The sequence below is a fragment of the Arachis hypogaea genome, chromosome 2 (assembly GCF_003086295.3).
Source record: "Arachis hypogaea cultivar Tifrunner chromosome 2, arahy.Tifrunner.gnm2.J5K5, whole genome shotgun sequence".
Classification (NCBI taxonomy): Eukaryota; Viridiplantae; Streptophyta; class Magnoliopsida; order Fabales; family Fabaceae; genus Arachis; species Arachis hypogaea.
The window spans coordinates 40,725,650-40,741,659 of record NC_092037.1 but is presented as its reverse complement, the minus strand read 5'-3'; the positions used below and the strand labels follow the sequence as shown (position 1 = coordinate 40,741,659).

Below are 16,010 nucleotides of genomic sequence, written 5' to 3'. Positions count from 1 at the left end.
GGTTCAATTCCAAGATTCCCTGTTGTTGCTCCTATCTGAGGCATAAAAATACTCATTGTCAGCCACTGTCTCTATAACATCGATGGCTTCTTTAATGGTCTTCTTCTTGTTAAGTGAACCTCTAGATGAATGGTCTACAACCTTCTTTGATTCATGATTCAACCCTTCATAGAAGATATGAAGTTGCACCCACTCATTAAACATTTCAGGGGGCATCTCCTTGTCAAATCTTTGAATCTCTCCCAGGATTCATAAATGGTCTCCCCATCTATCTGTATGAACGTCTGCACTTCAGTTCTCAACCTATTGACCTTTTGTGGAGGATAGAACCTTGTCAAAAATCTATTCACCACATCCTCCTAGGTTGTCAAGCTTTCCTTTGGAAATGATTCTAACCATTTTAATGCTTTGTCCCTTGGTGCACGGAATTGTGATCACACATTTCGCAACTCTGGTACAACTAACCAGCAAGTGCACTGGGTCATCCAAGTAATAAATCCTTACGCGAGTAAGGGTCGATCCCACGAAGATTTCCGATTTGAAGCAAGCTATGGTCATCCTGTAAATCTTAGTTAGGTGGATTCAATTGGTTATGAGTTTTGATAATTGAAAGATAAATAAATCGCAAATTAAAATAAAGATACTTATGTAATTCATTGGTGGGAATTTCAGATAAGCGTTTGGAGATGCTTTGTTGGTTCTGAACCTCTGCTTTCCTATTGTCTTCATCCAATAATGTGTGCTCCCTTCCATGGCAAGCTGTATATTGGTTGATCACCGTTGACAATGGCTACCATCCGTCCTCTCAGTGAAAATGGTCCAAGCTACGGTTTCTGTACGGCTAATCAACTGTCAGATTTCTCATCTCGGATGAAAAAAACCAGGCACAGCTACCACACAGCTAATCATCTGTCGGTTCCCACTTGTGTCAGAATAGGATCTCTCTATCTTTTTGCATACTGTCACTGCGCCCAACATTCGTGAGTTTGAAGCTCGTCACAGTCATCTCTTCCCAGATCCTACTCGGAATACCACAGACAAGGTTTAGACTTTCCGGATCTCAGGAATGCTGCCAATTGGTTCTAGCCTATACCACGAAGGTTCTAACCACACGGACTCAGTCTGTGGATTAGAGACCCAAGAGACTATACTCCGGCTGTCGTCCAATGACTACGTTGAACAATATGTAGACCGCTTGTGGTTATCAGGCACGCAGATCTTGGCTAAGCAAGTAACAGGTCACCCCTTCATTCTGACTTAACTGAATTAACTATGAGAGTATATGTTGGAGAATAAGTAAGCATGAATTGAAAGAAAAAACAATAGTACTTGCATTAATTCATGAAGAATAACAAAGCTCCGCACCTTAATCTATGAGGTGTAGAAACTCCACCGTTGGAAAATACATAAAAGAAGAAGGTCTAGGCATGGCCGAATGGCCAGCCTCCCCTAAAATAAGAAATCGCATAAAATTCTCCAAAAAAATCTAATACAATAGTAAAGAGTGCTATTTATACTAAACTAGTTACTAGGGATTACAGAAAATAAGTAACTAAGTGCAGATAGTGCAGAAATCCACTTTCGGAGCCCACTTGGTGTGTGCTTGGGATGAGCATTGAGCTTTACACGTGCATGGGCCTTTTTTGGAGTTAAACGCCACCTTGGATGCTAGTTTGGGCGTTTAACTCCAGCTCTGGTGCCAGTTCCGGCGTTTTACGCCAGAAAAGGGTCTTTGGTGGGCATTTGAACGTCAGTTTGGACCATCAAATCTCAGGCAAAATATAGACTATTATATATTGCTAAAACGCCCAAGATGTCTACTTTCCAACGCAATTAAGAGCTCGCCAATTGGGCGTCTTTAGCTCCAGAAAATCCACTTCGAGTGCAGAAGGGTCAGAATCCAACAGCATCTGCAGTCCTTTTTCAGCCTCTGAATCAAACTTTTGCTCAGGTCCCTCAATTTCAACCAGAAAATACCTAAAATTATAGAAAAACACAAAAACTCATAGTAAAGTCCATAAATGTAATTTTTGCATAAAAACTAATAAAAATATAATAAAACGTAACTAAAACATACTAAAAACTATGTAAAAACAATGCTAAAAAGTGTATAAATTATCCATTCATCATCCCTCAAAGAAAATGGAAACAGTAACAATCTATAGGTGTCAGGATGAACACCATTAGACTTAACCGTGTCACATATCCTTTGGAATTTAGTGAGATGCTCAGTTGGATCCTCTTGTGCACTTCCTTCAATTCAAAGTTATTAGCATGGATAGTTGGCCTCTAAATGCTGCTACCACAATTTTCTGGGTTTGGATTAATGTATGATCCAAGAACTCTCCTCTCTTGTTCAGTAGGGTTAGCTCCACCTCTTCTGGCATGATTGTTCACGTCTCCTTCATGATGGTTTTCCATATCATCCTCCATGGTTATATCAAAGTATTCCTCCTCTTCTTCTGCACCAACAACCCTTTTTCCCTTGCTTCCCTCCATAATCTTAGGAACGTTCTTTCCGGTTCATTATCAAAGGAAGTTGAAATTTCCCTTCTCCTACCTGTCATACAATGAACGAGTACAAGAAACAGCAAGTGTAGAGTCTACTAAAACAGAGTATAGTTAGCTTGGTTAGAGCAATTTATCAAATAGTTAGTAAGTTAGCTTGTTGGAAAATAAAGCAGCAAGATAAAATTCAAGAAAAAAAAACTAAAATTTGAAGAAATTAAATGAACAGCTGGAATTGAAATTCAATTAATCAAAAGAAAAAAAATAAGGTGCTCAATCTAGTTATCCTTCAATTTAGTAATTGTCAATACAAAACCGATCCTCGGCAACGGCGCCATAAACTTGATTCACAAAATTTTGCTTCTTAATGCATGAAAACTTGTCTCTCAACAAATTTTCCTTCGGCAAGTATACCGAATTATTGTCAAGTAAAAACTCACAATAGAGTGAGGTCAAATCCCACAGGGATTGATTGGTCAAGCAACTTTAGTTGGAAGAGTATGCTAGTTGAGCTAAACAGAATGTAGTTTGAGAATTACAGAAAATTAAATGGCGGAAAAGTAAATAGCAGAAAATAAAGTGCAGAATCTTAAATGGGGATTTGGGGAAATGAGCATGGAAATAAATGGCAGAAAGTAAAGAGAATGGGTAAGATCAGAAATGGGGAATTCACTGGGCTCAGGAGATGTTGTATTATCCGGATCAAATTCATTTTTATCTCTTCCTCAATCAAAGTATCTATTGATCTCCTTGGCAATCTTAGGTGATTGGGTTCCAATTCCTTGGCAACCCAATCTCTCTAAGCTTGAACAATTGCCTAATTCCTTGATTTAATTGCTCATGGGAAGGGATGAAGTGTGGTCACTGATTATACCACATGTATTTCCAAATCAAAGTGTTGGGAGGATTACATGTCACTATATCCGCCCAGACCAAAATTTGGTCCAACATGAGAAAGTATTTCTAGGATGATCTCCTCATCCCTTTTCCAAGGCTCAGAGGAGATCCAATTATGGAGAGTTTCTTTTTCAAGACAACTAACCAATTGAATTAAGATCAAAAGCTTTCTAGTAAATCAAAAGAGAAGAAAGAAGAAGAAGAATGAAAATTATAGTTGATCCATCAGATTACAACAGAGCTCCCTAACCTAATGAAAGGGGTTTAGTTGTTCATAGCTCTAGAAATAGAAAATGGCAGAAAATAATACATGCTTAGCTAAAAGTACAGAAAAGTGAATATACAGAGGGTAGTTCTCCAAAGTGCCAAGCTTCTCTATAGTTCAAAACTACTCCTATATATACTACTTTTCTTGATCTTCTAGTGAGTTCTCCAAGACCTGGATGTGGGCCTTAGATCTTGAGTTGAAGCAGTTACAATCTTTAGTGGACTCAGCTTGCAGAAAAGTGTGAGTTAGGCATGGGCGTTAGTAATGTCAACGTTAAGTGAAATTGTGGGTTCGAGAACGTTAGTGGAAATCACCTTTTTCACTAACGTTCCAACCCCATATAGCCCACGTTAACTCCAACGTTAGTGGCACTAACGTGACCACTAACGTTGCCGTATGAACCTTCGCAAGCATTATTGGGACTCACCTTTCCCAATAACATTGCCTTGTACCCCATGTCCCTACGTTAGAGTTCACATTAGTGTAACTAACGTGGCTCTTAACATGGGTATGCCTCATCTTCGAGAGCGTTGGTGACACTTACCTTTGTCACTAACGCTCCAAGTGCCCCTACTCTCCATGTTAGAGCTCACGTTAACTAAGTTAACGTGGCCACTAACGTGGTAGTGAATGCCATCTCCAATGTTAGTGACAAAGGTGAGTGTCACTAACATTGGCTCATCAATCTTAGCTCCACGTTAACTTTCACGTTAGTGGTCTTAACGTGACCACTAACGTGGCCAATGCTAGTTTGATTCAACGTTAGTGACAAAGGTGAGTGTCACTAACGTTGGTATTGTTCCTCTCTTCCACGTTAGAGTTCACGTTAACTAAGTTAACGTGACTCTTAACGTGGCTCATTGCCAATTTTTGGAGCGTTAGTGGTATTCACGTTTACCACTAACGTTGGAGCTCTCTTTGTCTCCACGTTAACTACCATGTTAACCTAGTTAACGTGGCAGTTAACGTGGGCTTATGATGGCTTCGCATGCGTTATTGGTTATTACTTTTCTTATTAACGTTGCAAGCTCATTCCCATTCCACGTTAATGATCACGTTAACTAGGTTAACGTGGCTACTAACGTGGTTCTTCCTTGCTTCCATTGTCCTGAAATCAAGAAAATAAAGTGCATCAAAGCTCTAGCCAAAGTCATAAGATTATGCATCATCAATTTGTCATTTAATTCTTGCAAAATCCTCATGAAATCATGTAAAATTCACAATAGTTGCTTGAATCAAGGTGTGATTGTATTTTCATCCAAAACTTGCCTTATTCTCTAAGAAAATACATGAAACTACCCTAAAACAGTAAAGGAAAGGTTAGTGAAACTGGCCTAAATGCCCTGGCATCACAACACCAAACTTAAAGCTTGCTTGTCCCTAAGCAAGTATTAAAACATAAGAAGAATGGATGAAAGAACAAGAAGATAATATAGAAGTAGAATTCTTGGTTTATGAGGTTTCGTGCATAGCAACTTAGGTTCATTCCTTTACTAGGTTTCAGGCCTTTATCAAGTCCTTGGTCACTCTCTTGATTGCATCGTTTGAGACTTCTTAATTGTTGATCCTTCCCTTTTTTTCAAGATTTATTGCGTTCTTGGTGCACGAAATTGCAATCACACTTTTTCAATTCCGCACAACTAACCAGCAAGTGCACTGGGTCGTCCAAGTAATACCTTACGTGAGTAAGGGTCGATCCCACAGAGATTGTCGGCTTGAAGCAAGCTATGGTTATCTTGTAAATCTTAGTCAGGATATCAGAAATATCAGGATTGATTGTGAAAAGTAAAAGAACATGAAATAAGTACTTGTTCTGCAGCAATGGGGAACAGGTTGAGGTTTTGGAGATGCTCCATCTTCTGAATCTCTGCTTTCCTACTGTCTTCTTCTTCAAGCACGCAAGGCTCCTTCCATGGCAAGCTGTATGCAAGGGTTTCACCATTGTCAGTGGCTACCTCCCATCCTCTCAGTGGAAATGTTCAACGCACCTTGTCACGGCACGGCTATCCATCTGTCGGTTCTCAATCAGGCCGGAATAGAATCCAGTGATTCTTTTGCGTCTGTCACTAACGCCCCGCCTTCAGGCGTTTGAAGCTCGTCACAGTCATTCAATCATTGAATCCTACTCAGAATACCAGAGACAAGGTTTAGACCTTCCGGATTCTCTTGAATGCCGCTATCAGTTCTAGCTTATACCACGAAGATTCCGGTTAAAGAATCCAAGAGATATCTACTTAATCTAAGGTAGAACGGAGGTGGTTGTCAGGCACACGTTCATAGTTGAGAATGATGATGATTGTCACGGATCATCACATTCATCTGATTTAAGAACAAGTGATATCTTAGAATGGAAGCAAGCATGATTGAATGAAAAACAGTAGTAATTGCATTAGTCCATCAAGACACAGCAGAGCTCCTTACCCCCAACCATGGGGTTTAAAGACTCATACTGTAAAAGGTACAATGAGAAACGTGTAAAGTGTCATGAGGTGCAGATACAATGTCAAAAGATCCTATTAATAGTAAACTAGTAACCTAGGGTATATAGAAATGAGTAAATGACGTAAAAATCCACTCTTGGGTCCACTTAGTGTGTGCTTGGGCTGAGCATTGAAGCTTTCATGTGTAGAGACTAATTCTGGAGTTAAACGCCAGCTTTCATGCCAGTTTGGGCGTTTAACTCCAATTTTTATGCCAGTTCCAGCGTTAAACGCTGGAATTTCTGAGGCTGATTTGCCACGCCGGTTTGAGCCATCAAATCTCGGGCAAAGTATGGACTATTATACATTTCTGGAAAGCCCAGGATGTCTACTTTCCAACGCCATTGAGAGCGCGCCAATTGGGCTTCTGTAGCTCCAGAAAATCCACTTCGAGTGTAGGGAGGTCAGAATCCAATAGTATCTGCAGTCCTTTTCAGTCTCTGAATCAGATTTTTGCTCATGACCCTCAATTTCAGCCAGAAAATACCTGAAATCACAGAAAAACACACAAACTCATAGTAAAGTCCAGAAAAGTGAATTTTAACTAAAAACTAATAAAAATATACTAAAAACTAACTAGATCATACTAAAAACACACTAAAAACAATGCGAAAAAGCGTATAAATTATCCGCTCATCACAACACCAAACTTAAATTGTTGCTTGTCCCCAAGCAACTGAAAATCAAAATAGGATAAAAAGAAGAGAATATACTATAGACTCCAAAATATCAAGGAAACTTAGCTCTAATTAGATGAGCGGGACTAGTAGCTTTTTGCTTCCGAACAGTTTTGGCATCTCACTCTATCCTTTGAAGTTCAAAATGATTGGCATCTATAAGAACTCAGAACTCAGATAGTGTTATTGATTCTCCTAGTTAAGTATAATGATTCTTGAACATAGCTATGTCATGAGTCTTGGCTGTGGCCCAAAGCACTCTGTCTTCCAGTATTACCACCGGATACATACATGCCACAGACACATAATTAGGTGAACCTTTTCAGATTGTGACTCAGCTTTGCTAAAGTCCCCAATTAGAGGTGTCCAGGGTTCTTAAGCTCACTCTTTTTTGCCTTGGATCACAACTTTTATTTCTCTCTTTTTCTTTTCTTCTTCTTTTTTTTTCGAAAATTTTTTTTTGAATCACTGCTTTTTCTTGCTTCAAGAATCAATCTAATGATTTTTCAGATCCTCAATAACAGTTCTCTTTTTCCTTCATTCTTTCAAGAGCCAACAATTTTAACATTCTCAAAACAACATATTCAAAAGACATATGCACTGTTCAAGCATTCATTCGAAAAACAAAAAGCATTGTCACCACATCAAACTAATTCAACTAGTTTCAAGGATAAATTCGAAACCCTGTACTTCTTGTTCTTTTGTGATTAAAGCATTTTTCATTTAAGAGAGGTGATGGATTCATAGGACATTCATAGCTTTAAGACATGAATTTTAAATTTTATTAATTATGAATTAAGAACAAGACTCAAAAATAGATATAAGATAAGACTAAAAACAAGAAATAGAAAACAAAAAAATTTAAATAGGCTCCTAATGATAGAGGTTTTCACAGAGTTAGGACTCAACAACCTTGATTTTGAGAAGTGGATGCTCCCTCAATTTGGGGGGAGAATTTTTGGCGTTTCAACTCTTGGAGTTCACGCCCCTGCTTCTCTTGTTCCTTCAGCAATTTGCAGAGCATGCAGTTCTGATTCTGCTGTTCTTCCTTAAGTTGCTCCATAGTCTCTTGCAACGTGTTGATAGATGCTTCTAGGCTGGCCCAGTAGCCAATTTCAGGGAATTCAGGGAGGAACTCCTGCGCCCTCCTTTTGATAGAGTTGTCTTGCATTTGTCCTTCCATTGACTTCTTGGTGATTGGATGTTCAATGGGTATGAATTCATCTACTGCCATCTTTACCCCAGCCTCTTTACAGAGCAAGGAGATCAAGCTTGGGTAAGCCAGTTTGGCTTCAGTGGAATTCTTATTTGCAATTGTGTAGATCTCACAAGCAATCACATGATGAACCTCCACTTCTTTTCCAAGCATAATGCAATGAATCATCACTTCTCTCTTGATAGTGACCTCAGAACGGTTGCTAGTGGGCAGTATGGAACGCCCAATAAAGTCTAGCCAACCTCTTGCAATTGGTTTGAGGTCTCCCCTCTTGAGTTGGTTTGGGACACCCTTTGAATTGGTTATCCACTTAGTTCCAGGGAGGCATATGTCCTCTAGAACTTGATCCTACCCTTTATCTGCTCTCACCATTCTCCTATTAAAGGAGTCAGGATCATCCTGCAGTTAAGGCAATTTGAAGATTTCTCTTATTTTGTCCAGATGGAAGTACATAACTTTCCCTCTGACCATGGTTCTGTAGGTATGGTAAGCAGTTCCAGTCATTCTCTGCTTATCTGTTAGCCACAGATTTGAGTAGAATTCCTGAACCATATTCCTTCCAACCTTTATCTCAGGATTGGTTAGAACTTCCCATCCTCTGTTTCGAATTTGCTCTTGGATCCCCGTATATTCATCTTCTTTCAGATCAAATTTAACTTCCGGGATCACTGACCTCAGACCTATTATCTTGTGATAATGGTCTTCATGTTCTTTGGTTAAGAACTTCTCTTGATTCCAAAGATTCTTTGGATTATTCTCTTTCTTTCCTCTTAAATTGGTTTGTTTTCCCTTAGGAGCCATGATCTTGATGAATCTTGGCTTAGTGATCACGGAAAAGCACACCAAACTTAGAGGTTTGCTTGTCCTCAAGCAAAAGAAAGGAATGAGGAGAGAGAGGAGAAGAGCAAATTCGAATGGTGTGGGGAAATGAGGAGGCCAAACGTGTGTTTATAAAAGGGGGGGAAGGAGATTTCGAAAAATTGAAAGGAGATTTGAGAAGATATGGAGAGAATTGGAGAGAAGGGTGAGTTTTTGAATAAGATTTGGGATTGATTTGAGAGAGATTTGAAGAATGACTTTTGATTTTTGAAGATTTTAAAGTGATTGATGAAAGGTTGGGATGTATTTATGTAGAAAAGTATGGGTAAGAAAAGGAAAATTTAAAAAAATTTGATTGAAAATCAAAATCGTGGTCCCCCCACCTTTCTGGCGTTAAACGCCCAGAATGGCATCCATTCTGGCGTTTAACGCCCATTTGGTGCCCATTGTGGGCGTTTAACGCCCAGCCAGGTGCCCTGGCTGGCGTTAAACGCCAGGATTCCCTTTATCACTGGGCGTTTACTGCACACCTGGCGTTAAACGCCCAGAATGGTGCCCATTCTGGCGTTTAACGCCCAAAATGGCACCTTTACTGGCGTTAAACGCCTAGAATGGTGCCCATTCTGGCGTTTAACGCCCAAAATGCCCCTTACTGGCGTTTTTTCGCCAGTAAGCTCTTTTTCTCTGCTTTTTGCACTAAATCCTTCTGTAACTCTGTGAATTCCTTCATTTTTGATACTTGCCTTTGTAAAAACAAAACATGTAACCTGCTAATGACTGGGTTGCCTCCCAGCAAGCGCTTCTTTACTGTCTTTAGCTGGACCTTTACTGAGAATCACTCAAGTCTCAGTTTTGAGCATTCCTGCTCAAAATTGCCTTCAAGATAATGCTTGATTCTCTGTCCATTAACAATGAACTTTTTGTCAGAATCAATATCCTGAAGCTCAACATATCCATATGGTGACACTCCTGTAATCACATACGGACCCCTCCACCGGGATTTAAGTTTTCCTGGAAACAATCTGAGCCTAGAGTTGAAGAGCAGAACTTTTTGTCCTGGCTCAAAGACTCTGGTTGACAACTTCTTGTCATGCCACTTCCTTGCCTTTTCCTTGTAAATCTTTGCATTTTCAAAGGCATTGAGTCTGAACTCCTCTAGCTCATTTAGCTGGAGCAATCTTTTTTCACCAGCTAACTGAGCATCCATGTTTAGGAATCTGGTTGCCCAGTAGGCTTTATGTTCCAGTTCCACGGGCAGATGACAGGCCTTCCCATACACCAGTTGGTATGGAGAGGTTCCTATAGGAGTCTTGAATGCTGTTCTGTATGCCCACAGAGCATCATCCAAGCTCTTTGCCCAATCCTTTCTTCGGGCCATCACAGTCCGTTCTAGGATTCTTTTTAGCTCTCTGTTAGAGACTTCAGCTTGCCCATTTGTCTGTGGATGATACGGAGTTGCCACTTTGTGGCTAATTCCATATCTGACCATAGCAGAGTATAGCTGTCTATTGCAGAAATGAGTGCCCCCGTCACTGATTAGTACTCTAGGAACACCAAACCTGCTGAAGATGTATTTTTGGAGGAATTTCAGCACGGTCTTGGTATCATTAGTGGGTGTAGCAATTGCTTCTACCCACTTAGATACATAGTCCACTGCCACCAGAATGTAAGTGTTTGAGTATGATGGTGGGAATGGCCCCATGAAGTCAATTCCCCATACATCAAACAATTCTATCTCTAATATCCCTTGTTGAGGCATGGCATATCCGTGAGGCAAGTTACCAGCTCTTTGGCAACTGTCACAGTTACGCACAAACTCTCGGGAATCTTTATAGAGAGTAGGCCAGTAGAAGCCGCATTGGAGGACTTTAGTGGTTGTTCGCTCACTTCCAAAATGTCCTCCATACTGTGATCCATGGCAATGCCATAGGATCCTTTGTGCTTCTTCTCTGGGTACACATCTGCGGATCATTCCGTCTGCACATCTCTTAAAGAGATATGGCTCATCCCAGAGGTAGTACTTGGCATCTGAAATTAATTTCTTTCTTTGCACTCTGCTGTACTCCTCGGGTATGAACCTCACAGCTTTATAATTTGCAATATCTGCAAACCATGGAGCTTCCTGAATGGCAAAGAGTTGCTCATCTGGGAAAGTCTCAGAGATCTCAGTAGAAGGGAGGGACGCCCCAGCTACTGGTTCTATTCGGGACAGATGATCAGCTACCTGGTTCTCTGTCCCTTTTCTGTCTCTTATTTCTATATCAAACTCTTGCAGAAGCAACACCCATCTTATTAGCCTGGGTTTTGAATCCTGCTTTGTGAGTAAGTATTTAAGAGCAGCATAGTCAGTGTACACAATCACCTTTGATCCCACTAGATAGGATCTAAACTTGTCAATGGCATAAACCACTGTAAGTAATTCTTTTTCTGTGGTTGTGTAATTCTTCTGTGCATCATTTAGAACACGGCTGGCATAATAAATGACGTGCAGAAGCTTGTTGTGCCTCTGTCCCAACACTGCACCAATGGCATGGTCACTGGCATCACACATTAGTTCAAATGGCAATGTCCAATCTGGTGCAGAGATGACTGGTGTTGTGACCAGCTTAGCTTTCAGGGTCTCAAATGCCTGCAGACACTGTGTGTCAAACACAAATGGTGTGTCAGTAGCTAGCAGATTACTCAAAGGTTTTGCAATTTTCGAAAAATCCTTTATGAACCTTCTGTAGAATCCTGCATGCCCCAGAAAGCTTCTGATTGCCTTAACATTGGCAGGTGGTGGTAATTTTTCAATTACCTCTACCTTTGCCTTATCCACCTCTATTCCCCTGCTTGAAATTTTGTGTCCAAGGACAATTCCTTCAATCACCATGAAGTGACATTTCTCCCAGTTTAAAACCAGGTTAGTCTCTTGGCACCTTTTCAGGACAAGTGCTAGGTGTTAAGACAGGAGCTGAATGAGTCTCCATATACTGAGAAGTCATCCATGAAGACTTCCAGGAATTTCTCCACCATGTCAGAGAAGATGGATAGCATGCATCTCTGAAAGGTTGCAGGAGCATTACACAGACCAAAAGGCATCCTCCTGTAGGCGAACACGCCAGAAGGGCAAGTAAATGCTGTTTTCTCTTGGTCCTGAGGATCTACTGCAATATGGTTGTAACCTGAATAGCCATCCAAAAAGCAGTAATAATCATGACCAGCTAGTCTTTCTAGCATTAGGTCTATGAATGGTAAAGGAAAATGATCCTTTCTGGTGGCTGTATTGAGCCTTCTATAGTCAATACACATACGCCACCCTGTGACTGTTTTTGTAGGAACCAGCTCATTTTTTTCATTATGAACCACTGTCATGCCTCCCTTTTTGGGGACAACTTGGACAGGGCTCACCCAGGGGCTATCAGAAATAGGATAAATAATCCCAGCCTCTAGTAATTTAGTGACCTCTTTCTGCACCACCTCCTTCATGGCTGGATTTAGCCTCCTTTGTGGTTGGACCACTGGTTTGGCATTATCCTCCAACAGGATCTTGTGCATGCATCCAGCTGGACTAATGCCCTTAAGATCACTTATGGACCACCCAAGAGCTGTCTTGTGTGTCCTTAGTACTTGAATCAGTGCTTCCTCTTCCTGTGGATTTAAAGCAGAGCTTATAATCACTGGAAAAGTGTCACCCTCTCCCAGAAATGCATACTTCAGGGATGGTGGTAGTGGTTTGAGTTCAGGTTTGGGAGGCTTATCCTCCTCCTGAGGAATTTTCGAAAATTCCTTTGTTTCCTCTGGTTCTTCTTGATCAGGTTGAGCATCTTTGAAGATGTCCCCAAGCTCTGATTCTAGGCTTTCAGTCATATTGATCTCTTCTACCAGAGAGTCAATAATGTCAGCACCCATGCAGTCATTTGGTGTGTCTGGATGCTGCATAGCTTTTACAGCACTCAACTTGAACTCATCCTCACTGACTCTCAGGGTTACTTCCCCTTTTTGTACATCAATGAGAGTTCGTCCAGTTGCTAGGAAAGGTCTTCCTAGAATGAAAGTTGCAATCTTGTGCTCCTCCATTTCCAGCACCACAAAGTCAGTTGGAAAGACGAATGGCCCAACCTTGACAATCATATCATCTATTATGCCTGATGGATGTTTAATGGAGCCATCAGCAAGTTGGAGGCATATCCGGGTTGGTTTGACTTCTCCAGTCAACCCAAGCTTTCTGATAGTGGATGCAGGTATTAGATTGATGCTTGCTCCAAGATCACATAGGGCTGTCTTGGTGCAAGCACCTTCTAATGTGCATGGTATCATAAAGCTTCCTGGATCTTGAAGCTTTTCTGGTAAGCTTTTCAGAATGACTGCGTTGCATTCTTCAGTGAGAAACACTTTTTCAGTTTCTCTCCAATCCTTCTTATGACTTAAGATTTCTTTCATGAACTTAGCATAAGAAGGTATTTGCTCAAGTGCCTTTGCAAACAGAATCTTTATCTCAAGAGTCCTTAGATAGTCTGCAAAGTGGGCAAATTGCTTATCCTGTTCCGCTTGGCGGAGTTTTTGAGGATAAGGCATCTTGGCTTTATAGTCTTCAACCTTAGATGCTGCAGGTTTATTCCTTACAGAAGTGGTTGAAGAAGCCTTGTTAGAGGGATTACTGTCAGCACTCTCAGGTGTCTGATCTTCCCTTGGCGTCTGAACACCAGGATTGGGTGGAAAATGGGCGTTTAACGCCAACTTTTCCCCCTTTTCTGGCATTTGAACGCCAGAATTGGGCAAGGAATGGGCGTTTAACGCCAACTTTCCTTCCCTCTCTGGCGTTTGAACGCCAAAAGTGTTCCTCTCTGGGCTCTTACTATCCTCAGAGGGATTTTGAACAGTGGGTTGGATATCCTCTGTCATTTGTTCCTTATTTGGCCTTTTGCTCTTTGAGCAGTGTTATTCAGTGTCTTCCCACTCCCAGTTGAACTGCTTGACATTCCTCTGTTATCTGTTTAGATATTTGCTGTTTTGCTTGATTCAACTGTAGTTCTATGTTCTTGTTAGCAACTTTAGTTTCATGGAGCATCTCTTTAAATTCTGCTAACTGTTCTGTCATCAGGAGCAATTGTTGATTAAGCTCAATCATCTGTTCTTGAGGATTAGGGTCAGTGACTACTGTCATGACTTCCTCTTTTGGAGAGAACTCATTGCTAGAGTACAAATATTGATTTCTAGCAACAGTGTCTATAAGCTCTTGAGCTTCTTCAATTGTCTTTCTCATGTGGATAGATCCACCTGCTGAGTGGTCTAAAGACATCTGAGCTTTTTCTGTAAGCCCATAGTAGAAGATGTCTAACTGTACCCACTCTGAAAACATTTCAGAGGGGCATTTTCTTAGCATACCTCTATACCTCTCCCAGGCATTATAAAGGGATTCATTATCCTCTTGTTTTTGGATGTCCAGCCTTAGCTGTGTCATCCTCTTTGGAGGGTAAAAGTGATTCAGGAATTTGTCTGATAACTGTTTCCATGTCTTTATGCTTGCTGTAGGTTGGTTATTCAACCACCTTTTATCTTGATCTTTTACAGCAAATAGAAACAGTAATAATCTGTAGACATCCTGATCCACCTCTTTATCATGTACTGTGTCAGCAATTTGTAAGAACTGTGCCAGAAACTCAGTAGGTTCTTCCTGTGGAAGACCGGAATACTGGCAATTTTGCTGCACTATGATAATGAGTTGAGGATTTAGCTCAAAGCTTCTTGCTTTGATGGGAGGTGTACAGATGCTACTCCCATATGCAGCTGTAATGGGGTTAGCATATGACCCCAGAGTCCTTTTGGACTGCTCAATTCCACTTAGGTCCATAATGGATAAAGGGAAATGATATGGGTTGCAAATAGATAAATTTTGTTTTTTTTTTGAATTAACCGAAAAGTAAAATAAAAACAAAAGGAAAATAAAATAAAAAATTCGAAAATTAAAAGAAAATAAGATCAAAGCAAATTGAGAACTGAATCAATTAGTTAATTAAAAAGATTTTGAGATTAGCAATTAGAAAGATATGATTGAAAAATTTTTATGAAAAAGATTTGATTTTTGAAATGAGGAAAGAGAAAAACAACAAAATGACACCAAACTTAAAATTTTTAGAAAATCAAACAGTAATTCTTCGAAAATTTTAAGGGAAAAACACAAAGAGGACACCAAACTTAGAATTTTTACGAATCAAAAAGGGACGAAGGACATGCAAATTCGAAAATTAAAAGAAAAAAAAAACAAAAGCATGCAATTGACACCAAACTTAAAATATGAAACTAGACTCAACTAAAAGACTCTAAACTAACAAAAATAAAACAGTCCTAATCTAAGCAACAAGATAAGCCGTCAGTTGTCCAAACTTGAACAATCCCGCAACGGCGCCAAAAACTTGGTGCACGAAATTGCAATCACACTTTTGCAATTCCGCACAACTAACCAGCAAGTGCACTGGGTCGTCCAAGTAATACCTTACGTGAGTAAGGGTCGATCCCACGGAGATTGTCGGCTTGAAGCAAGCTATGGTTATCTTGTAAATCTTAGTCAGGATATCAGAAATTATCAGGATTGATTGTGAAAAGTAAAAGAACATGAAATAAGTACTTGTTCTGCAGTAATGGGGAACAGGTTGAGGTTTTGGAGATGCTCCATCTTCTGAATCTCTGCTTTCCTACTGTCTTCTTCTTCAAGTACGCAAGGCTCCTTCCATGGCAAGCTGTATGCAAGGGTTTCACCATTGTCAGTGGCTACCTCCCATCCTCTTAGTGGAAATGTTCAACGCACCCTGTCACGGCACGGCTATCCATCTGTCGGTTCTCAATCAGGCCGAATAGAATCCAGTGATTCTTTTGCGTCTGTCACTAACGCCCCGCCTTCAGGAGTTTAAAGCTCGTCACAGTCATTCAATCATTGAATCCTACTCAGAATACCACAGACAAGGTTTAGACCTTCCGGATTCTCTTGAATGCCGCCATCAGTTCTAGCTTATACCACGAAGATTCCGGTTAAAGAATCCAAGAGATATCTACTTAATCTAAGGTGGAACGGAGGTGGTTGTCAGGCACACGTTCATAGTTGAGAATGATGATGATTGTCACGGATCATCACATTCATCCGATTTAAGAACAAGTGATATCTTAGA

General features: G+C 40.5%; 1 non-coding gene across 1 annotated transcript; it reads left to right on the top strand.

The window, feature by feature from the left end:
• Positions 1-202: 202 nt before the first annotated feature.
• On the top strand, positions 203-305 carry LOC112768284 (small nucleolar RNA R71). Its single transcript, XR_003185725.1, has one exon. It is a non-coding gene; the product is annotated as a small nucleolar RNA R71 (small nucleolar RNA).
• Positions 306-16,010: the final 15,705 nt, after the last annotated feature.